The sequence below is a fragment of the Aquarana catesbeiana genome, linkage group LG09, assembly GCF_042186555.1.
Source record: "Aquarana catesbeiana isolate 2022-GZ linkage group LG09, ASM4218655v1, whole genome shotgun sequence".
Taxonomy (NCBI): domain Eukaryota; kingdom Metazoa; phylum Chordata; class Amphibia; order Anura; family Ranidae; genus Aquarana; species Aquarana catesbeiana.
The window spans coordinates 143,631,524-143,655,326 of record NC_133332.1 but is presented as its reverse complement, the minus strand read 5'-3'; positions in this window follow the sequence as shown (position 1 = coordinate 143,655,326).

The following is a 23,803-nucleotide window of genomic DNA, read 5'->3' as shown; positions in this document are numbered from 1 at the left end:
TTGTATATCCCTGTATCTAAGTGTCCCTCAATCTTTTTCTTGGGTTGTCTGTGTCTCCCTGCCCTGCATCCCCTTCTTCTCTTTGGAAGGGTATAATGTCTCTGCTTGGGTACTGTGATGGTCCATTTCTGTCTCCTCCCTTGCAATCCACTGGGTACATATTCCTCCTCGGTGTTCCCACACCCCTTCCCCTCCTCCCGCGCTGTCCCAAAAAAGGCTCCTGTTGATAATTTTCCCTATATTCTTCTTCAGCTAATGGCTGATCCCTATTATACAGCGGTAAATGATTATTGGATTCAGGCATAGGGGGAGGGTAATGTTGCCATTGTTGATATTCCCGTTGGGAATAATCATCCGATCTGCCACCCCCCCTCCTCTGTTGGTATGGGCGGGGTTATTTGGACCCTTGTTTATCACATCTTTCTTTTGGTCCTGATGTGAAGTAGTCCTAGTTGTCACTCGTTCCTTATTTGCACCACTGGCCTCAGTACTCTCAGCATTCAGGCTTTGCCATAAATAAACTTTATTAGTTTTAAAATCATTGGAGTCTCTGTTATATTTTTTTACTTTTTTCTTTTGGGTTTCTCGATCTGTTTTTTTCTAGATTCTTTTTCATACTAGCATTAAATTCTTTGATCTGACTGGATTCTTTAATCGGTTATAACTTGCTTTGTAGAGCAGTGATTTTCTCTTTAATTTACTGAGTTTGATCTGTTTTCTCTTTAAAATAAGGGTTTGTAGTTCCCTCCCTACTTTGTTAAAAAATTCGAACCATTCATCCATATAAACCTGATCGTTGAGCCCATCCTGGGGGGATACTTCCCAAGGTGGGCACGTTTGAATACTTGGGTGTCTATAGTATGCCTGTAAAGTGGTGCAGTTTTCCCATGTTTAGAACAGTACCACAGCAAAATTACATTTCTAAAGGAAAAAAGTAATTTAAAACTGATCGTGGCTGTAATGAATTGTTGGGTCTCGGCAATATTTAAAACTAATTGAAAAAAAAATGTCATGGGTCCCCCCCAGTCCATTACCAGGCCCTTTGGGTCTGGTATGAATATTAAGGGGAATCCTGAACCAAAAATTAAAAAAAAAATTGCGTGGGGGTCCCCCCAAAGGCCCTTCAGGTCTGGTATGCATATTAAGGGGAACCTTGTGCCAAATTTTAAAAAAGAGACGCAGGGGCCCCCCAAATTCATACCAGATCCTTATCTGAGAACGCAACCTGGAAGGCCGCAGGAAAAGAGGGGGGCAAGAGAGTGCCCACTCCTCCTCCTGAACTGTACCAGGTCACAGCCTCTAAACATGGGGAGGGTGCTTTGGAGTAGCCCCCCAAAGCATCTTGTCTCATGTTGATGGGGACAAGGGCCACATCCCCACAATCCTTGCCTGGTGGTTGTGGGGGTCTGTGGGCAGGGGGCTTATCGAAATCTGGAAGCCCCCTTTAACAAGGGGACCCCCAGATCCTGGTCTCCCCCTATGTATATTGGTAACGGGTACATTGTACCCCTACCATTTCACAAAAAAGTGTCAAAAATAGTAAAAAAGACAGAAAACACTTTAGGACAAGTCTTTTATTAAAAAAAAAAAAAAAAAAAAAATTTCCCATGATGTAAATCCATCTCACACCACCCAAAAGCCGCAACAGCTCCGCCTCCATGGGAGGTTCCTGCCAAGTGACGCTTCTCGGTGACAGTTGTTATATAGCTGAGGGCGGGGCCACCTGGTGACGTAAACGGGTGGCCCCATCCCCCTCTGATGCCACTTGACATCAGATGAAGGCGGGGTCACCCGTTTACTTTTTTTTGCATTGATACAGGTCCCCAAACACTTTTCATGACAATAACTTGCATATAAGTAATGTAGCACCAATATTTAAAAAGGGCCCAAAATACATCCCTGGGAATTACAGACCAGTTAGCCTAACATCAATAGTATGTATGTATGAGGGGATGATAAGGGATTATAAACAAGATTTTAGTAATGAGAACAGTATCATTAGCAGTAATCAGCATGGATTCATGAAGAATCGTTCTTGCCAAACCAGTCTATTAAACTTCTATGAGGAGGTGAGTTGCCATCTAGATAAAGGAAGGCCCGTAGACGTGGTGTATCTGGATTTTGGAAAAGCATTTGACACAGTTCCCCATAAATGTTTACTGTACACAATAAGGTCCGTTGGCGTGGACTATAGGGTGAGTACATGGATTGAAAACTGGCTACAAGGGCTAGTTCAGAGGGTGGTAATAAATGGGGAGTACTCGAAATGGTTAGGGGTGGGTAGTGGGGTCCCCCAGGGTTCTGTGCTGGGACCAATCCTATTTAATTTGTTCATAAATGACCTGGAGGAAGGGGTAAACAGTTCAATCTCTGTATTTGCAGATGATACTAAGCTAAGCAGGGCAATAACTTTTCCGTAGAATGAGGAAACCTTACAAAAAGATCTGAACAAATTAATGGGGTGGGCAACTACGTGGAAAATGAGGTTCAATGTAGAAAAATGTAAAATAATGCATTTGGGTGGCAAAAATATGAATGCAATCTATACACTGGGGGGGAGAACCTCTGGGGGAATACAGGATGGAAAAGGACCTGGGGGTCCTAGTAGATGATAGGCACAGCAATGGCATGCAATGCCAAGTTGCTGCTAACAAAGCAAACAGAATATTGGCATGCATTAAAAAGGGGATTAATTCCAGAGATAAAACGATAATTCACCCGCTCTACAAGACTCTGGTCTGGCCGCACCTAGAGTATACTGTCCAGTTCTGGGCACCAGTCCTCAGGAAGGATGTACTGGAAATGGAGCGGGTGCAAAGAAGGGCAACAAAGCTAATAAAGGGTCTGGAGGATATTAGTTATGAGGAAAGGTTGCGAGCACTGAACTTATTCTCTCTGGAGAAGAGACGCTTGAGAGGGGATATGATTTCAATATACAAATACCATACTGGTGACCCCACAACAGGGATAAAACTTTTTCATAGAAGGTAGTTTAACAAGACTCGTGGCCACTCATTAAAATTAGAAGAAAAGAGGTTTAACCTTAAACTACGTAGCGGGTTCTTTACTGTAAGAGCGGCAAGGATATGGAATTCCCTTCCACAGGCGGTGGTCTCAGCGGGGGGCATTGATAGTTTCAAGAAACTATTAGATAAGCACCTGAACGACTGCAACATACAGGGATATACAATGTAATACTGACATATAATCACACACATAGGTTGGACTTGATGGACTTGTGTCTTTTTCAACCTCACCTACTATGTAACTATAAGCCTTTAACCCTTTCATGACTAAGCCTATTTTTGACATTTGGTGTTTACAAGTTAAAATGTGTAATTTTTTGCTAGAAAATTACTTAGAGCCCCCAAACATTATATATATTTTTTTAGCAGAGACTCTAGAGAATAAAATGGCGATTGTTGCAATATTTTATGTCACACGGCATTTGTGCAGCGGTGTTTTAACCACTTGCCGACCGCCTAACGTATATATACGTCGGCAGAATGGCACGGGCAGGCAGAATCACGTACCTGTACGTGATCTGCCTCCCGCGGGCGGGGGGTCCAATCGGACCCCCCCCGGTGCCAGCGGCGGTCGGCATTTGACTGGGAGCGTCGGGAGGCGAGGGGGAGACCATCCGATCGTGGCCCCCCCCTCGCGATCGCTCCCAGCCAATCGGAATCCTCCCCTGCCTGTGTGTAGTTTCACACAGGCAGAGGATGTGATGTCATCTCTCCTCGGCTTGCCAGTTTCCGTCCCAGCGCCGAGGAGAGAAGACATGTAAGTGCACACAACACAAACACACACAGTAGAACATGCCAGGCATACTTTACACCCCCGATCCCCCCCCGATCGCCCCCCGATCCCCCCCCAATCACCCCCCCCCGTCACAAACTGACAGCAAGCAGTATTTTTTTTTTTTTTTTTTTTTTCTGATTACTGCATGGTGTCAGTTTGTGACAGTTACAGTGTTAGGGCAGTGAATATTACCCCCCTTTAGGTCTAGGATACCCCCCTAACCCCCCCTAATAAAGTTTTAACCCCTTGATCACCCCCTGTCACCAGTGTCACTAAGCGATCATTTTTCTGATCGCTGTATTAGTGTCGCTGGTGACGCTAGTTAGGAACGTAAATATTTAGGTTCGCCGTCAGCGTTTTATAGTGACAGGGACCCCCATATACTATCTAATAAATGTTTTAACCCCTTGATTGCCCCCTAGTTAACCCTTTCACCACTGATCACCGTATAACCGTTACGGGTGACGCTGGTTAGTTCGTTTATTTTTTATAGTGTCAGGGGACCCGCCGTTTATTACCTAATAAAGGTTTAGCCCCCTGATCGCCCGGCGGTGATATGCGTCGCCCCAGGCAGCGTCAGATTAGCGCCAGTACCGCTAACACCCACGCACGCAGCATACGCCTCCCTTAGTGGTATAGTATCTGTACGGATCAATATCTGATCCGATCAGATCTATACTAGTGTCCCCAGCAGTTTAGGGTTCCCAAAAACGCAGTGTTAGCGGGATCAGCCCAGATACCCGCTAGCACCTGCGTTCTTCCCCTCCGCCCGGCCCAGCCCAAGTGCAGTATCGATCGATCACTGTCACTTACAAAACACTAAACGCATAACTGCAGCATTCACAGAGTCAGGCCTGATCCCTGCGATCGCTAACAGTTTTCTTGGTAGCGTTTTGGTGAACTGGCAAGCACCAGCCCCAGGCAGCGTCAGGTTAGCGCCAGTACCGCTAACACCCACGCACGCACCGTACACCTCCCTTAGTGGTATAGTATCTGAACGAATCAATATCTGATCTGATCAGATCTATACTAGCGTCCCCAGCAGTTTAGGGTTCCCACAAACGCAGTGTTAGCGGGATCAGCCCAGATACCTGCTAGCACCTGCGTTTTGCCCCTCCGCCCGGCCCAGCCCACCCAAGTGCAGTATCGATCGATCACTGACACTTACAAAACACTAAACGCATAACTGCAGCGTTCGCAGAGTCAGGCCTGATCCCTGCGATCGCTAACAGTTTTTTTGGTAGCGTTTTGGTGAACTGGCAAGCACCAGCCCCAGGCAGCATCAGGTTAGCGCCAGTACCGCTAACACCCACGCACACACCGTACACCTCCCTTAGTGGTATAGTATCTGATCGGATCAATATCTGTTCTGATCAGATCTATACTAGCGTCCCCAGCAGTTTAGGGTTCCCACAAACGCAGTGTTAGCGGGATCAGCCCAGATACCTGCTAGCACCTGCGTTTTGCCCCTCCGCCCGGCCCAGCCCAGCCCAGCCCACCCAAGTGCAGTATCGATCGATCACTGACACTTACAAAACACTAAACGCATAACTGCAGCGTTCGCAGAGTCAGGCCTGATCCCTGCGATCGCTAATGCCGCGTACACACGGTCGGACTTTTCGTCTACAAAAGTCCAACGGACGCCGACGGACTAAAGCTGGCTGGTAATCCGTTCGTGTGTGGGCTTCTCCGGACTTTCAGCAGACTTTTTCAGCCTCAAATCCGACGGACTTTAGATTTGAAACATGCTTCAAATCTTTACGTCGTAACTACGACGGACCCGAAATCCGCTCGTCTGTGTGCTAGTCCGACGGACAAAAACCCATGCTAGGGCAGCTATTGGCTACTGGCTATGAACTTCCTTATTTTAGTCCGGTGTACGTCATCACGTACGAATCCGTCGGACTTTTGTGTGGTCGTGTGTAGGCAAGTCCGTTCGTTAGAAAGTCTGCTGCAAGTCCGCCGAAAGTCCGCCGGAAGTCTGTCGGACAGGCTGTCGGACTTTTGTAGACGAAAAGTCCGACCGTGTGTACGCGGCATAACAGTTTTTTTGGTAGCGTTTTGGTGAACTGGCAAGCACCAGCAGCCTAGTACACCCCGGTCGTAGTCAAACCAGCACTGCAGTAACACTTGGTGACATGGCGAGTCCCATAAATGCAGTTCAAGCTGGTGAGGTGGCAGGCACAAGTAGTGTCCCGCTGCCACCAAGAAGACAAACACAGGCCCGTCGTGTCCATAGTGCCCTTCCTGCTGCATTCGCCAATCCTAATTGGGAACCCACCACTTCTGCAGCGCCCGTACTTCCCCCATTCACATCCCCAACCAAATGCAGTCGGCTGCATGAGAGGCATTTTCTTTATGTCCTCCCGAGTACCCCTACCCAACGAACCCCCCCAAAAAAGATGTCGTGTCTGCAGCAAGCGCGGATATAGGCGTGACACCCTCTATTATTGTCCCTCCTGTCCTGACAATCCTGGTCTTTGCATTGGTGAATGTTTTGAACACTACCATTCACTAGTTGAGTATTAGCGTAGGGTACAGCATTGCACAGACTAGGCACACTTTCACAGGGTCTCCCAAGATGCCATCGCATTTTGAGAGACCCGAACCTGGAACCGGTTACAGTTATAAAAGTTAGTTACAAAAAAAATTATAAAAAAAAAAAAAAACACAAACAAAAATATAAAATAAAAAAAAAATAGTTGTTGTTTTATTGTTCTCTCTCTCTATTCTCTCTCTATTGTTCTGCTCTTTTTTACTGTATTCTATTCTGCAATGTTTTATTGTTGTTATGTTTTATCATGTTTGCTTTTCAGATATGCAATTTTTTATACCTTACCGTTTACTGTGCTTTATTGTTAACCATTTTTTTGTCTTCAGGTACGCCATTCACGACTTTGAGTGGTTATACCAGAATGATGCCTGCAGGTTTAGGTATCATCTTGGTATCATTCTTTTCAGCCAGCGATTGGCTTTCATGTAAAAGCAATCCTAGCAGCTAATTAGCCTCTAGACTGCTTTTACAAGCAGTGGGAGGGAATGCCCCCCCCCCCAACGTCTTCCGTGTTTTTCTCTGGCTCTCCTGTCTCAACAGGGAACCTGAGAATGCAGCCGGTGATTCAGCCAGCTGACCATAGAGCTGATCAGAGACCAGAGTGGCTCCAAACATCTCTATGGCCTAAGAAACCGGAAGCTACGAGCATTTTATGACTTAGATTTCGCCGGATGTAAACAGCGCCATTGGGAAATTGGGAAAGCATTTTATCACACCGATCTTGGTGTGGTCAGATGCTTTGAGGGCAGAGGAGAAATCTAGGGTCTAATAGACCCCAATTTTTGCAAAAAAGAGTACCTGTCACTACCTATTGCTATGATAGGGGATATTTACATTCCCTGAGATAACAATAAAAATGATTTAAAAAAAAAAAAATGAAAGGAACAGTTTAAAAATAAGATAAAAAAATAATAATAATAAAGAAAAAAAAAAAAAAAAAAAAAGCACCCCTGTCCCCCCTGCTCTCGCGCTAAGGCGAACGCAAGGGTCGGTCTGGCGTCAAATGTAAACAGCAATTGCACCATGCATGTGAGGTATCACCGCGAACGTCAGATCGAGGGCAGTAATTTTAGCAGTAGACCTCCTCTGTAAATCTAAAGTGGTAACCTGTAAAGGCTTTTAAAGGCTTTTAAAAATGTATTTAGTTTGTCGCCACTGCACGTTTGTGCGCAATTTTAAAGCATGTCATGTTTGGTATCCATGTACTCGGCCTAAGATCATCTTTTTTATTTCATCAAACATTTGGGCAATATAGTGTGTTTTAGTGCATTAAAATTTAAAAAAGTGTGTTTTTTCCCCAAAAAATGCGTTTGAAAAATCGCTGCGCAAATACTGTGTGAAAAAAAAAAATGAAACACCCACCATTTTAATCTGTAGGGCATTTGCTTTAAAAAAATATATAATGTTTGGGGGTTCAAAGTAATTTTCTTGCAAAAAAAATTTATTTTTTTATGTAATCAAAAAGTGTCAGAAAGGGCTTTGTCTTCAAGTGGTTAGAAGAGTGTGTGATGTGTGACATAAGCTTCTAGATGTTGTGCATAAAATGCCAGGACAGTTCAAAACCCCCCCAAATGACCCCATTTTGGAAAGTAGACACCCCAAGCTATTTGCTGAGAGGCATGTCGAGTCCATGGAATATTTTATATTGTGACACAAGTTGCGGGAAAGAGACAATTTTTTATTTTTTTTATTTTTTTTTGCGCAAAGTTGTCACTAAATGATATATTGCTCAAACATGCCATGGGAATATGTGAAATTACACCCCAAAATACATTCTGTTGCTTCTCCTGAGTACGGGGATACCACATGTGTGAGACTTTTTGGGAGCCTAGCCGCGTACGGGACCCCGAAAACCAAGCACCGCCTTCAGGCTTTCTAAGGCCGTAAATTTTTGATTTCACTCTTCACTGCCTATCACAGTCTCGGAGGCCATGGAATGCCCAGGTGGCAAAAAACCCCCCCAAATGACCCCATTTTGGAAAGTAGACACCCCAAGCTATTTGCTGAGAGGTATAGTGAGTATTTTGCAGACCTCACTTTTTGTCACAAAGTTTTGAAAATTGAAAAAAGAAAAAAAAAATTTTTTTTCTCGTCTTTCTTTATTTTCAAAAACAAATGAGAGCTGCAAAATACTCACCATGCCTCTCAGCAAATAGCTTGGGGTGTCTACTTTCCAAAATGGGGTCATTTGGGGGGGGTTTGTGCCACCTGGGCATTCCATGGCCTCCGAAACTGTGATAGGTAGTGAGGAGTAAAATCAAAAATGTACGCCCTTAGAAATCCTGAAGGCACTGATTGGTTTTCGGGGCCCCGTACGCGGCTAGGCTCCCAAAAAGTCCCACACATGTGGTATCCCCGTACTCAGGAGAAGCAGCTAAATGTATTTTGGGGTGCAATTCCACATATGCCCATGGCCTGTGTGAGCAATATATCATTTAGTGACAACTTTGTTCCAAAAAAAAAAAAAAAAAATTTGTCACTTTCCCGCAACTTGTGTCAAAATATAAAACATTCCATGGACTCAACATGCCTCAAAGCAAATAGCTTGGGGTGTCTACTTTCCAAAATGGGGTCATTTGGGGGGGTTTTATGCCATCTGGGCATTTTATGGCCTTCAAAACTGTGATAGGTAGTGAGGAGTAAAATCAAAAATGTACGCCCTTAGAAATCCTGAAGGCAGTGATTGGTTTTCGGGGGCCCCGTACGCGGCTAGGCTCCCAAAAAGTCCCACACATGTGGTATCCCCATACTCAGGAGAAGCAGCTAAATGTATTTTGGGGTGCAATTCCACATATGCCCATGGCCTGTGTGAGCAATATATCATTTAGTGACAACTTTTTGTAATTTTTTTTTTTTTTTTTGTCATTATTCAATCACTTGGGACAAAAAAAATGAATATTCAATGGGCTCAACATGCCTCTCAGCAAATTCCTTGGGGTGTCTACTTTCCAAAATGGGGTCATTTGTGGGGGTTTTGTACTGCCCTGCCATTTTAGCACCTCAAGAAACGACATAGGCAGTCATAAATTAAAGGCTGTGTAAATTCCAGAAAATGTACCCTAGTTTGTAGGCGCTATAACTTTTGCGCAAACCAATAAATATACACTTATTGACATTTTTTCTACCAAAGACATGTGGCCGAATACATTTTGGCCTAAATGTATGACTAAAATTGAGTTTATTGGATTTTTTTTAGAACAAAAAGTAGAAAATATCATTTTTTTTCAAAATTTTCGGTCTTTTTCCGTGTATAGCGCAAAAAATAAAAACGGCAGAGGTGATCAAATACCATCAAAAGAAAGCTCTATTTGTGGGAAGAAAAGGACGCAAATTTCGTTTGGGTACAGCATTGCATGACCGCGCAATTAGCAGTTAAAGTGACGCAGTGCCGAATTGTAAAAAGTGCTCTGGTCAGGAAGGGGGTAAAACCTTCCGGGGCTGAAGTGGTAAAGGGCAACTTTTTGGCAAAAGGGACACTTTTATTAATTTAAAAAAAACAAACAGTAAAGTTAGCCCAATTTTTTTGTATAATGTGAAAGATGATGTTACGCCGAGTAAATAGATACCAAATGTCACGCTTTAGAATTGCACGCACTTGTGGAATGGCGACAAACTACGGTACCTAAAAATCTCCATAGGCAACGCTTTAAAAATTTTTTATGGTTACCAGGTTAGAGTCAATATAATAGGCCCCTTTTAAGGTTGAAATATGGGAGGGCAACCCTTTTGTCTGGGTGAACCAACTCCCCATCTATTTTCACCACAACCTCACAGGCCCTTAGTAGTATGGGGTTCTTGTTCAGTAGCAAAATGTTTTTTGTGTACTTCCAAACCAACAAAGACAGGAGGTTGTTGTTTGTCTTCTGAGAATGTAGGGTCCTCCCTAGGCCCTGTTGGTTCCCCTGCTAGCAGTGACACTGAAAACTGAGGAGTAGGGATGAGCCGAACACCCCCCTGTTCGGTTCGCACCAGAACATGCGAACAGGAAAAAAGTTCGTTCGAACATGCGAACACCGTTAAAGTCTATGGGACACGAACATGAATAATCAAAAGTGCTAATTTTCAAGGCTTATATGCAAGTTATTGTCATAAAAAGTGTTTGGGGACCTGGGTCCTGCCCCAGGGGACATGGATCAATGCAAAAAAAAGTTTTAAAAACGGCCGTTTTTTCAGGAGCAGTGATTTTAATAATGCTTAAAGTCAAACAATAAAAGTGTAATATCCCTTTAAATTTCGTACCTGGGGGGTGTCTATAGTGTGCCTGTAAAGGGGCGCATGTTTCCTGTGTTTAGAACAGTCTGACAGCAAAATGACATTTTGAAGGAAAAAACTCATTTAAAACTACCCGCGGCTATTGCATTGCCGACAATACACATAGAAGTTCATTGATAAAAAACGGCATGGGAATTCCCCAAAGGGGAACCCCGAACCAAAATTAAAAAAAAAAAATGACGTGGGGGTCCCCCTAAATTCCATACCAGGCCCTTCAGGTCTGGTATGGATATTAAGGGGAACCCCAGCCAAAATTAAAAAAAAAAATGACGTGGGGTTCCCCCTAAATTCCATACCAGACCCTTCAGGTCTGGTATGGATTTTAAGGGGAACCCCGCGCCAAAAAAAAAAAAAAAAAACGGCGTGGGGTCCCCCCAAAAATCCATACCAGACCCTTATCCGAGCACGCAACCTGGCAGGCCGCAGGAAAAGAGGGGGGGACGAGAGTGCGGCCCCCCCTCCCTCCTGAACCGTACCAGGCCACATGCCCTCAACATTGGGAGGGTGCTTTGGGGTAGCCCCCCAAAACACCTTGTCCCCATGTTGATGAGGACAAGGGCCTCATCCCCACAACCCTGGCCGGTGGTTGTGGGGGTCTGCGGGCGGGGGGCTTATCGGAATCTGGAAGCCCCCTTTAACAAGGTGACCCCCAGATCCCGGCCCCCCCCCTGTGTGAAATGGTAAGGGGGTACATAAGTACCCCTACCATTTCACGAAAAAAGTGTCAAAAATGTTAAAAATGACAAGAGACAGTTTTTGACAATTCCTTTATTTAAATGCTTCTTCTTTCTTCTATCTTGCTTCATCTTCTGGTTCTTCTGGCTCTTCTGGTTCTTCTGGTTCTTCCTCCGGCGTTCTCGTCCAGCATCTCCTCCGCGGCGTCTTCTGTCTTCTTCTCCTCGGGCCGCTCCGCACCCATGGCATGGGGGGGAGGCTCCCGCTCTTCTCTTCTTCTCTTCTTCTCTTCTTCTTTTCTTCTTTTCTTCTTTTCTTCTCTTCTTCTTCATTTTCTTCTCCGGGCCGCTCCGCAATCCATGCTGGCATGGAGGGAGGCTCCCGCTGTGTGACGGCGCTCCTCGTCTGACAGTTCTTAAATAACAGAGGGGGGCGGGGCCACCCGGTGACCCCGCCCCCCTCTGACGCACGGTGACTTGACGGGACTTCCCTGTGACGTCACGGGGAATGCCACAGGGAAGTCCCGTCAAGTCACCGTGCGTCAGAGGGGGGCGGGGTCACCGGGTGGCCCCGCCCCCCTCTGTTATTTAAGAACTGTCAGACGAGGAGCGCCGTCACACAGCGGGAGCCTCCCTCCATGCCAGCATGGATTGCGGAGCGGCCCGGAGAAGAAAATGAATAGGAAGAAGAGAAGAAGAGAAGAAAAGAAGAAAAGAAGAGAAGAAGAGAAGAGCGGGAGCCTCCCCCCCATGCCATGGGTGCGGAGCGGCCCGAGGAGAAGAAGACAGAAGACGCCGCGGAGGAGATGCTGGACGAGAACGCCGGAGGAAGAACCAGAAGAACCAGAAGAGCCAGAAGAACCAGAAGATGAAGCAAGATAGAAGAAAGAAGAAGCATTTAAATAAAGGAATTGTCAAAAACTGTCTCTTGTCATTTTTAACATTTTTGACACTTTTTTCGTGAAATGGTAGGGGTACTTATGTACCCCCTTACCATTTCACACAGGGGGGGGGCCGGGATCTGGGGGTCACCTTGTTAAAGGGGGCTTCCAGATTCCGATAAGCCCCCCGCCCGCAGACCCCCACAACCACCGGCCAGGGTTGTGGGGATGAGGCCCTTGTCCTCATCAACATGGGGACAAGGTGTTTTGGGGGGCTACCCCAAAGCACCCTCCCAATGTTGAGGGCATGTGGCCTGGTACGGTTCAGGAGGGAGGGGGGGCCGCACTCTTGTCCCCCCCTCTTTTCCTGCGGCCTGCCAGGTTGCGTGCTCGGATAAGGGTCTGGTATGGATTTTTGGGGGGACCCCACGCCGTTTTTTTTTTTTTTTTTTGGCGCGGGGTTCCCCTTAAAATCCATACCAGACCTGAAGGGTCTGGTATGGAATTTAGGGGGAACCCCACGTCATTTTTTTTTTTAAATTTTGGCCGGGGTTCCCCTTAATATCCATACCAGACCTGAAGGGCCTGGTATGGAATTTAGGGGGACCCCCACGTCATTTTTTTTTTTTAATTTTGGTTCGGGGTTCCCCTTTGGGGAATTCCCATGCCGTTTTTATCAATGAACTTCTATGTGTATTGTCGGCAATGCAATAGCCGCGGGTAGTTTTAAATGAGTTTTTTCCTTCAAAATGTCATTTTGCTGTCAGACTGTTCTAAACACAGGAAACATGCGCCCCTTTACAGGCACACTATAGACACCCCCCAGGTACGAAATTTAAAGGGATATTACACTTTTATTGATTGACTTTAAGTATTATTAAAATCACTGCTCCTGAAAAAACGGCCGTTTTTAAAACTTTTTTTTGCATTGATCCATGTCCCCTGGGGCAGGACCCAGGTCCCCAAACACTTTTTATGACAATAACTTGCATATTAGCCTTTAAAATTAGCACTTTTGATTTCTCCCATAGACTTTTAAAGGGTGTTCCGCGGCATTCGAATTTGCCGCGAACACCCCAAATTGTTCGCTGTTCGGTGAACTTGCGAACAGCCAATGTTCGAGTCGAACATGAGTTCGACTCGAACTCGAAGCTCATCCCTACTGAGGAGTATCCTCAAAATCATCAGAGGATTCTCTAGGCATACCTTCAAGCTCTGAAAAAGCACTTGATGGGGGTCTGGACAATTCCAGTGTTCAGAGAATAGTGGAAAATAGCTTCCTTCAATGGTGTCTTGAGGTGATTGGGCAATCAGACTTACCTGATGACACAGGATATCTAGGGAGGTCTCAAAGCACATCATTGCCACAGGATACTCTCTAGTGTCCCCATGTACACAAATAACCACCATTTTCTAGGGTTATATACATTTTTCTACAGTATTTATGCACATAAAATGAATAAAAGGTGACAAAACTGTCATAGTCCTATAGTGTATCTAAACTCAAGATCAAATTTGTAATACTGTATATTGCAGCTTTCCAGTCCTTAGCTAGGGCAGTACAGTGGCAAAGTGGTTAGCACTTCCACCTAGCAGCACAGGGGTAAATGGTTTAAATTGTAGACATAAATTGGCCCTAGTATGTGTATGTATGAATGTGAGCTAGTGACCTTAGATTGTAAGCTCCTTGAAGGAATGGACTGATGTAAATGTACAATATATCTATAAGGTACTTCATAAATTGACAGTGCTATATTAAGTAGTTAAGTACCTATAATAAAACAAATAAATAGATGTGGTTGTTTGTGTTTTTATGTAGAGCTCCTGAATTTATTTTTTATCTGTTAGACCAGCCAGTAATGCACTCCCTGCCCTAGGGGGACAACACTCACACCTCATACTGTATTTTCAGAAAGTCAGTATTGTAACCCTTGGAAGTGTATTGAGACTAAAAAAACAACCCTCTTTCCAACTATATAACATGGGGGAGGGGGGTGTTCTGTAGTCCTATCACAATTCTTGATAACATTTTTTGGAAGAACACTGCAGTGTGTACAGAACAAAGGATATAATTCTGGCAGGATAGCATGTACTGTTTCCACTTTTTCAACAGATTTATAGTAAAAACCCTTTCAGTGGTTATTTACCAGACCAGTACATTTTTAGGGTTTACACATATGCCCTGTACACACGGTCGGATTGTCAGAAATTCCGACCGTGTGTGGACTTCATCGGACTTTTCCATCGGAATTTCCGACACACAAAGTTTGAGAGCAGGCTATAACATTTTCCGACAACAAAATCCGTTCGCGTCAATTAAGTACTGGAAATGGAGCGAGTACAAAGAAGGGCAACAAAGCTAATAAAGGGTCTGGAGGATCTTAGTTATGAGGAAAGGTTGCAAGCACTGAACTTATTCTCTCTGGAGAAGAGACGCTTGAGAGGGGATATGATTTCAATTTACAAATACTGTACTGGTGACCCCACAATAGGGATAAAACTTTCTCAGAAGAGAGTTTAATAAGACTCGTGGCCACTCATTACAATTAGAAGAAAAGAGGTTTAACCTTAAACTACGTAGAGGGTTCTTTACTGTAAGAGCGGCAAGGATGTGGAATTCCCTTCCACAGGCAGTGGTCTCAGCGGGGAGCATTGATAGCTTCAAGAAACTATTAGATAATCACCTGAATGACCGCAACATACAGGGATATACAATGTAATACTGACACATAATCACACACATAGGTTGGACTTGATGGACTTGTGTCTTTTTTCAACCTCACCTACTATGTAACTATGTAATTCCGACCATGTGTGGACAATTCCGACGCACAAAGTGCCACGCATGCTCAGAATAAATTCCGAGACGGAACTGCTCGGTCTGGTAAAATTAGCGTTTGTAATGGATATAGCACTTTCGTCACGCTGCAATGTTTTAAATTGTTTAATGCAGTGCACTCTCTTCTTCTTTATAATGCTAGAAGAATGAAGTTGTTTTGCTGCTCATATTCACAAAGAGTTCTCACAAACTTCTTTTTTTTTTATTTATTGTGATTTCATGAATATAATATTTTTATTTGTCACATCTCCCAAAAAGAATTACATTTTTGGATGTTTTTAGATGTTTTTTTTTTTTTGAAATCCTGATCTCCGGTTATTTTTTTGTATATATTTTTTTACTCCAGAATAGTTTTGGGTGTGTTTTGTGTGTCAAGTTACCACAACACCATTATTATCTTGTATTATTTAATCTCAAGGAGGTTGCTTGGTGTTGGTGTCTCTTGTTAATTTTACATTGTATTTTGGAAATGTACCTGCCTCCTCACAAACAAACTGTCCTTTTTGAAGGAAAACACACCTAGGCGAGTATAATAAAAAAAAAAAAAAAAAAAACATTTATTAAGGGGTCCTAACCAAAGAAAGAGGGAGGCAACGCTGGAGAAACAGCAGAAATTGGCGAAGCCTTTGGCCCCCAGGGCACACATCAACTATTTTACTGCAAAATTGGTGGCCTGAGGAGTCCATATATAAGGGAGTACAATCTGGTACAGAAGTCCAAGAGATCATGAACAGCAGCAGATGACATACATGTCCCCTAGCTGTGGTCATACAAGAGCCTGCATCTTTTGTCAGACCAGACTGAACCCAGGCTATCACTTTCTTGTCTTCCTGTGGTGGTGGAGTTGTGGCAGGAGGAGGATGATGCAACTCACACAGGTGGGTATTGGGTATGATTTTGCCCCTCACCCACTTAGTTAATGTTTTATAAAGGATGTCCTCACACATGAGGCATTGGCCCTCCTGCATGTCCTGCAGTTTGGTGGCACCCATGCAGGCAAAGGCCTCTTCACGAGTGGGGGTGGCTCTGAGGGATGGAGAAGCCTCCTGAATCAGCCTGAGTGCTGAATCCTCCACGTTACTCCCCTTCCTGGATCTTTTTTTTGGAAGGCGGAGGGGAGAAACCTGTGATTTTGTGAGGCTCCTTCTGGGCCCGGCCTTCTCCTGGCTGCCACTTACCCCTGCCTCCTCCTGGAGGCCACTAACCCCGCCTCCTCCTGGCTGCCACATTACAGAGCCTCCTCCTGTGTGCCACATTCCACAGCCTCCATCACAATCCTGGAGGAGAAGATTTAAGGCCTCAAATATGGCCTTTGTAGAGATGGTGGAGATAGTCGATATATTGAAAAGGGCCGACTATGACGGGAAGTATGGACCTTACCCCAACCCCAATGTCAGAAAGGCCAAGATCATGGTGAAAGTTGTGAAGAGTCTGCACCGGGATTTTGGGGTACGGCGATCCAAGGATCAACTTAGGAAGCGGTGGTCGGACCTCAAATTAAGGGAGCACGATCAGTATAGAAGGATCAGGAGAGTGCTGCAAAAAAGTAAGTAGTTGTGCTGTGTTCCTATTCTTTATTTTTATTATGTTTGTGCTGCTCCATGTGCTTTTCTTTACTGTTGTACAGTTTAAAATGGCAACTGTCATGTTCATGGTCACATTATTCATTCGTAGGAAACATTGTTTGTTCGGCCAATAAAACACCATGTTTTGTCCAGATGCAGTTCAATACATTTTTTATGGCCTACTTCTCTTAAAATAATTTTGTTGTCTAGATGGGTTAGTAACTAGAATGAAATGCAAACTAGATTCTGTGTAAGGAAAGGACACTCAGCAACTGTTTACACATCTGGACGCTGGAGCACTAGTGTGGGACACAAGAACACCTTTTATTAGGGGGCCCCACACAGGTGCTCTAGTGTATACTATAGGGGTGTCTGCATCTGTGAAGCTTGCACAAAACAGGTAAGTATTCAGGCTTGACAAAGGAAAAAAAATATTTGTTCATCTTGCAACTGCCAAAAGAGACAATTGTACCCCACTTCCAAGCAATGTTTCACATTCCTATTTCTGCAATCAAATATCTGTGTGCTAAGTATACCTATTTTTTTCACATAGGAGAGAAAAGACTCAGAGGACACCACTTATCAGAGGAGACAACGGACCCCCAACCTCATGAAGAAGGGGAAATCCTCCAAACCCAACTGGAGGAGGAGGAGGGAGACGTTATAGAACTTGTCACCACAACAGGTGAGTGTCTGCGACCACAGCCTCAGGTAAGAGATGAATGCCTGCATATTTATAATACATGGTGAGTTTTTTTTTTATATTTTAGGTGATCGTGATGTTGTGGAAGAGGAATGTCACTTTACCAGTGAAAGTGCCCAGATCCTCATCGGGGAGATAATGGGGTGTAATAGGGATTTGGAGAACATCAAGCAAAACATCAGTGATGTTCAAAACAAAATGAAGAACATCATTGATGTTTTAGGGAGAATTTAAAACCCCTAGAAATCTCTAACTTATTTCTGCTATATTATTGTTTTTTTCTGACAATTTTTTGACATAATATAGAAAAGCCAAATTTTTAAGATGCACACAGTGTGTCAACATGTGGTATCTGCCATCACAGGAGATCAATGTACACGTTTTGGGGGTGCAACCCCTTCCTCAATTATAAAGTAGCTGAGAGGAAGGGGTTGCACCCACAAAACACGTCCATTGATCCCCCATGATGGCAGCTAGCACATGTTGACATTCGACAATTTGTGTGCATCTTCAAAATTTGGCTTTTCCAGGGGTGACTTCACCCCATCTGCTGAACGCAATATCAAAAACAGTTTATAAATACTCATGTCTGATATTGCCTTCACTTTCTATAAAAGTTGAACTTTGTAAGTTCCAGAGTTGTGTGTTTTTTTATGGTTTTAAATGTGCCTGTTTTACCTTAAAAGGCAATTTCTACTTTTAATGTGATCTAAAAAATTGTTATACAACAAACATGTTGGTTTGTTCTAAAAACCTTTTAGAAATGCACATGTGATTGTGCTTTGATTAAAAAAAGATAGAGAATCGACAATTTGTGGCTTCTTCTTTCAATGCTCAAAAGCATTTTTTGTAGTAAAGTTGGTGTTTTCAGTGACAATGGGGGTTATTTACTAAAGGCAATTCCACTTTGAACTACAAGTGCAGTTTCAGTGCAGTCTCAAGTGCACTTGTAGTGCAAAGTGTATTTTCCTTTAGTAAATAACACCCAACAGTGCTTTCTAATTTTACACAATCACGCCATTTTCTGGACTCCCCAAATTTCAGTCATGGTCAGCTAAAAGAAAGCCAAGCAGTAAATCAAAGCAAATATTTGTTCAGTTTAAAATATATTTTTATTTAAAAAATGTCTCAGACATTGTCTGGCATATCGATGGCCCCCCTACCCGCAAAGTATTCCATGTATCTTAGACGGACTTCGTGGTCACTCTTGGGGGGCAAGCCAGTTTCAAGCGCCGTCAGGGTTGGTTCATTAATATGAATTCCGGCCTCAGGCCCAACTGAGCCAGCATAGTTCCAAGAATTTCTCCTTAAAAATTTGTGGAGAACACAGCAAGCCAGGATGTGATTGAGTTTATATTCTGCCATGTGTATCGGTGTAAGAAATAGGCGGTAATTAAAAACCATCTGGTCCGGGGTGAGGGTCATCACAGGGAATGGTTGCATAAGATGGTCCCCCAGTGCAATCGCTTCATCCGCAAAAAAGACGAATGGGAGTCCTTCCGCATTGTCTTCTGGAGGTGGCAAGCCCAAGCTGCCATTCTGGAGACGCCTGTAGAACTCCATGTGGCGGTGACTCCACCATCTGACATCCGGCCATTCTTCTCCACGTCCACATACAGGAACTCATAAGTAGCCAACATCACCACCATCACAATACTATTGAACCCCTTGTAGTTGTAATAGTATGACCCCGAGTTGGGGGGTGGGATGATGTGGACGTGTTTCCCATCAATTGCCCCAATGGAGTTAGGAAAGTCCCACCGCTGGGCAAAGTGGGAGGCCACAGTCTGCCATTCCTGTGGGTTGGAAGGAAACTGTGGAGTCAAACAAGAAAAATAAAATTAATCATTTTGCACATAAACATGGAAAGCAGATTAGACACAAACATTCTTGGCTAAAAGTAGTATAACATTTATTTTAGGGAGTATTTAAATACAAAGGTATAAGGTCCACCTATCAGATTCCCCCCCCCCACTCTCATGGGCCATTTTAAAAATTTTAGGGGGAGGGGGATGTTTTGGCCAGGTAACCCTCTCCACTTCATTGAGAGATGAATGCCTAAATAATGTGTATTACTTTGGCCAGCCCCTCCTTACTTACACTATTGGCAGCCCACTGGGCAGGTAAGAAGTGTCATAATACAAAGATATAAATACACACTGTACACATTTTAGCACATTTTTGCATTCTGCTATTACCTATCAAGATAATAATAGGATACAAAAATGTTAAACAGTACCATTTGAAGGTATTCAGGCAGGCCCTTGTACTACATGCTTTGGTGAATTCATCCATAAATATGACCACAAAAGAGGTGGGTATAGTGTTCATGGGTTTGGCAAAGTCAGCAGATAGAGGATTGGTATCAGCGGAGTTAGCAGTTGGGGGGAGGGAGGTTTCCAAATGATTTTGGGACCCCAAAAAAAGCCTCTGGCACTCTGCCTGAATTTAAAGCACAAATCACAATTTTAAACATTTTAGGGGGTATTTAGGGAAAAGCACTACTATGGAGCTGACAAAATACATTGTTAATTGAGTAGACGAGGTGGATATAGGCCCAGGAGAGCATGCTGGAGAGGTAAGTGAAGGCAAATATGTATGAAGGACAAATTTTTTTTTTATAAAAATCCAGCATGCATGAGGACAAAGGGGTCATTCACAGCATATTACAATCATGGTAATTAGGGAATGAGGAAAGAAATACAATATATTAACAAACATTATATACAATAAAATGTGATGTTAAAGGATAAAAATCTTACTTTAATATAGTCCTTCTGCAGGACCTGGATGATGGCAGAACAGGTCTCCAGGATAATGATCCCGAGCCTGGGGGGCGGGGGGTGGGGGAGATGCCTGTCGGGAACTTGAGGTCCTGCAGGCTTCTCCCCATCGCCAAGTACCGCAGGGTGGTGACTAGGGATGAGCCAAACACCCCCTGTTCGGTTCGCACCAGAACTTGCGAACAGGCAAAAAATTTGTTTGAACACGCGAACACCGTTAAAGTCTATGGGACACGAACATGAATAATCAAAAGTGCTCATTTTAAAGGCTTATATGCAAGTTATTGTCATAAAAAACCCTGAATCAAAATTAAAAAAAAAAAAAAAAAAAACACGACGTGGGGGGGGTCCCCCTAAATTCCATACCAGGCCCTTCAGGTCTGGTATGGATATTAAGGGGAACCCCGCACCAAAATTTAAAAAAAATGGTGTAGGGTCCCCCTAAAAATCCACACCAGACTCTTATCTGAGCACGCAACCTGGCAGGCCACAGGAAAAGAGGGGGGGGGACGAGAGAGCAGCCCCCCTCCTGAACCGTACCAGGCCACATGCCCTCAACATTGGGAGGGTGTTTTGGGGTAGCCCCCCAAAACACCTTGTCCCCATGTTGATGAGGACAAGGGCCTCATCCCCACAACCCTTGGCCGGTGGTTGTGGGGGTCTGCGGGCGGGGGGGCTTATCGGAATCTGGAAGCCCTTCTTAAACAAGGGGACCCCCAGATCCTGGCCCTCTCCCTGTGTGAAATGGTAAGGGGGTACCTACCATTTCACAAAAAAACTGTTAAAAATGACAAGAGACAGTTTTTGACAATTCCTTTATTTAAATGCTTCTTCTTTCTTCTATCTTCCTTCGGTTTCTTCCTCCATCTTCTTCTTCTGGTTCTTCCTCCGGTGTTCTCGTCAGGCATCTTCCTCCTCGGCATCGGCGTCTTCTTCCCTTCTTCTCCTCGGGCCGCTCTGCATCCATGATGGCATGGAGGGAGGCTCCCGCTGTGTGACACTTCTCTCTTCATCTTCTTCTCTTCATCTTTTTTTTGGGCAGCTCCGCATCCATGATGTCATGGAGGGAGGCTCCCACTGTGTGACGCTTCTCCTCTTCTGATGGTTCTTAAATAATGGGGGGCGGGGCCACCCAGTGACCCCGCCCCTCTGACACACGGTGCCTTGACGGGACTTCCCTGTGGCGTCACGGGGAATGCGGAGAAGCGTCACACAGTGGGAGCCTCCCTCCATGCCATCATGGATGCGTAGCGGCCCAGAGAAGAAGGGAAGACGACGCCGACGCTGCGGAGGAAGATGCCGGACGAGAACACCGGAGGAAAAAACAGAAGAACCAAAAGAAGAAGATGGAGGAAGAAACCGAAGAAAGATAGAAGAAAGAAGAAGCATTTAAATAAAAGGAATTGTCAAACACTGTCTCTTGTCATTTTTAACATTTTTGACACTTTTTTAGTGAAATGGTAGGGGTACAAGTACCCCCTTACCATTTCACACAGGGGGGGTGGGCCGGGATCTGGGGGTCCCCTTGTTAAAGGGGGCTTACAGATTCCGATTAGCCCCCCGCCTGCAGACCCCCGCAGCCACCAGCCAAGGTTGTGGGGATGAGGCCCTTGTCCTCATCAACATGGGGACAAGGTGTTTTGGGGGGCTACCCCAAAGCACCTTCCCAATGTTGAGGGCATGTGGCCTGGTACGGTTCAGGAGGGGGGGGCGCTCTCTCTCCCCCCCTCTTTTCCTGCGGCCTGCTAGGTTGCGTGCTCGGACAAGGGTCTGGTATGGATTTTTGGGGGGACCCCACACCATTTTTTTTTTAATTTTGGCCGGGGTTCCCCTTAATATCCATACCAGACCTGAAGGTCCTTTTTTTTTAAAATTTTGGTTTGAGGTTCCCCTGTGGGGAATTCCCATGCCGTTTTTATCAATGAACTTTTATGTGTGTTGTCGGACCGGATTTCATTAATAGCCGCGAGTAGTTTAAATGACTTTTTCCTTTGAAATGTTATTTTGCTGTCAGACTGTTCTAAACACGGGAAACATGTGCCCCTTTACAGGCATACTATAGACACCCCCCAGGTACGAAAATTTAAAGGGATATTACACTTTTATTGTTTCACTTTAAGCATTATTAAAATCACTGCTCCCGAAAAAACGGCCATTTTTAAAACTTTTTTTTGCATTAATCTATGTCCCCTGGGGCAGGACCCAGGTCCCCAAACACTTTTTATGACAATAACATGAATATAAGCCTTTAAAATTAGCACTTTTGATTTCTCCCATAGAGACTTTTAAAGGGTGTTCCGCGGCATTCGAATTTGCCGTGAACACCCCAAATTGTTCGCTGTTCGAAGCTCATCCCTAGTGGTGACTAGCCTCTGCTCCGGAGTGATGGCTTACCTCATGCAGGTATCCTGCCTGCTGATATAAGGGGTCAGCAAAGCCAACAAATGGTGAAAAACAGGGTCCGTCATCCGGAAAAAGTTCCTGAAATCGTCAGGATTATTCTCACAGAGCAAAGGCATGTGACAGAATTGGTCACGCTGGAGCAACCAATTCTTGGTCCATGAACTCCTCCTCGCCCTGCTCATGGACTGGGCTTGTGTCAAAGTAAGAACTCCAACACTAAGCACAGCACAAACTCTACGATGAGTACGTACACGCAACATGGCTAGAAAACGGTCTGCTGGTCAGAACGAAGTAACAGAATGCACTGAAGAACAGCAAGGCCTGTGAAGAGCGACCTGAAAATCAGTAACAAATGGACAAGAACACAATGACAAATCAATGGGAACTCGCTGCACGCACTGAAGACCAGATACAAACCCACAAGCACAAACTGAACAGCAGAAATATGATCTGAAAACCATGAGTCTGAAAAAGTGCGAATCATCTCTCACCAAACTTTTACTAACACGAGATTAGCAAAAGGAGCCCAAAGGGTGGCGCGCTTGGTATTGAACTGCCCTTTTATAGTCTCGTCATACATGGTGTACGTCCCCGTGTTCTTGGCGTTCGGAAATTCCGACAACTTTGTGTGACCGTGTGTATGCAAGACAAGTTTGAGCCAACATCTGTCGGAAAAAATCCATGGATTTTGTTGTCGGAATGTGTGTACAGGGCAATACAGTAATTTTGTTTGACCAAAACCATTATAGTTTTTCTTTATACAGTTGAAACAGTTAAGCCTACCATAGATGGATCAAATCTGGGCAGGCTGCTTGTACTGAAGATGATCCATTGATTGACTTTAGTACAACCAGCCGGCTGGATTTTTTGCTATAGCTGCCAGCAGTATTCATTGTGTCCTACCGTCAGGGAAGGCTCCCTGCCGGCAGAACAAAATAGCATTGTGGGAGGTATTCCCCTAACATCACTGAATGTGTTGATGAGGGAATCAAGTGATTTTCTTTCCTGCAATCCCTGGTTGCAGAAAACACAACTGCATCATCTTTGGCTTGCTTTAACCACCTCAATACTGGGCACTTAAGCCCTTTCCTGCCCAGGCCATTTTTCAGCTTTCAGCGCTGTCACACTTTGAATGACAATTGCGCGGTCATGCTACACTGTAACCATCATTTTCTTCACACAAATAGAGCTTTCTTTTGGTGGTATTTAATAGCTCTTGGGTTTTTTATTTTTTCCTAAAGAAAAAAAGTCCAAAAATTTTGAAAAAAACAGTTTTTCTTAGTTTCTGTCAGTAAATTTTGTAAATAAGTAACTTTTCTCGTTCACTG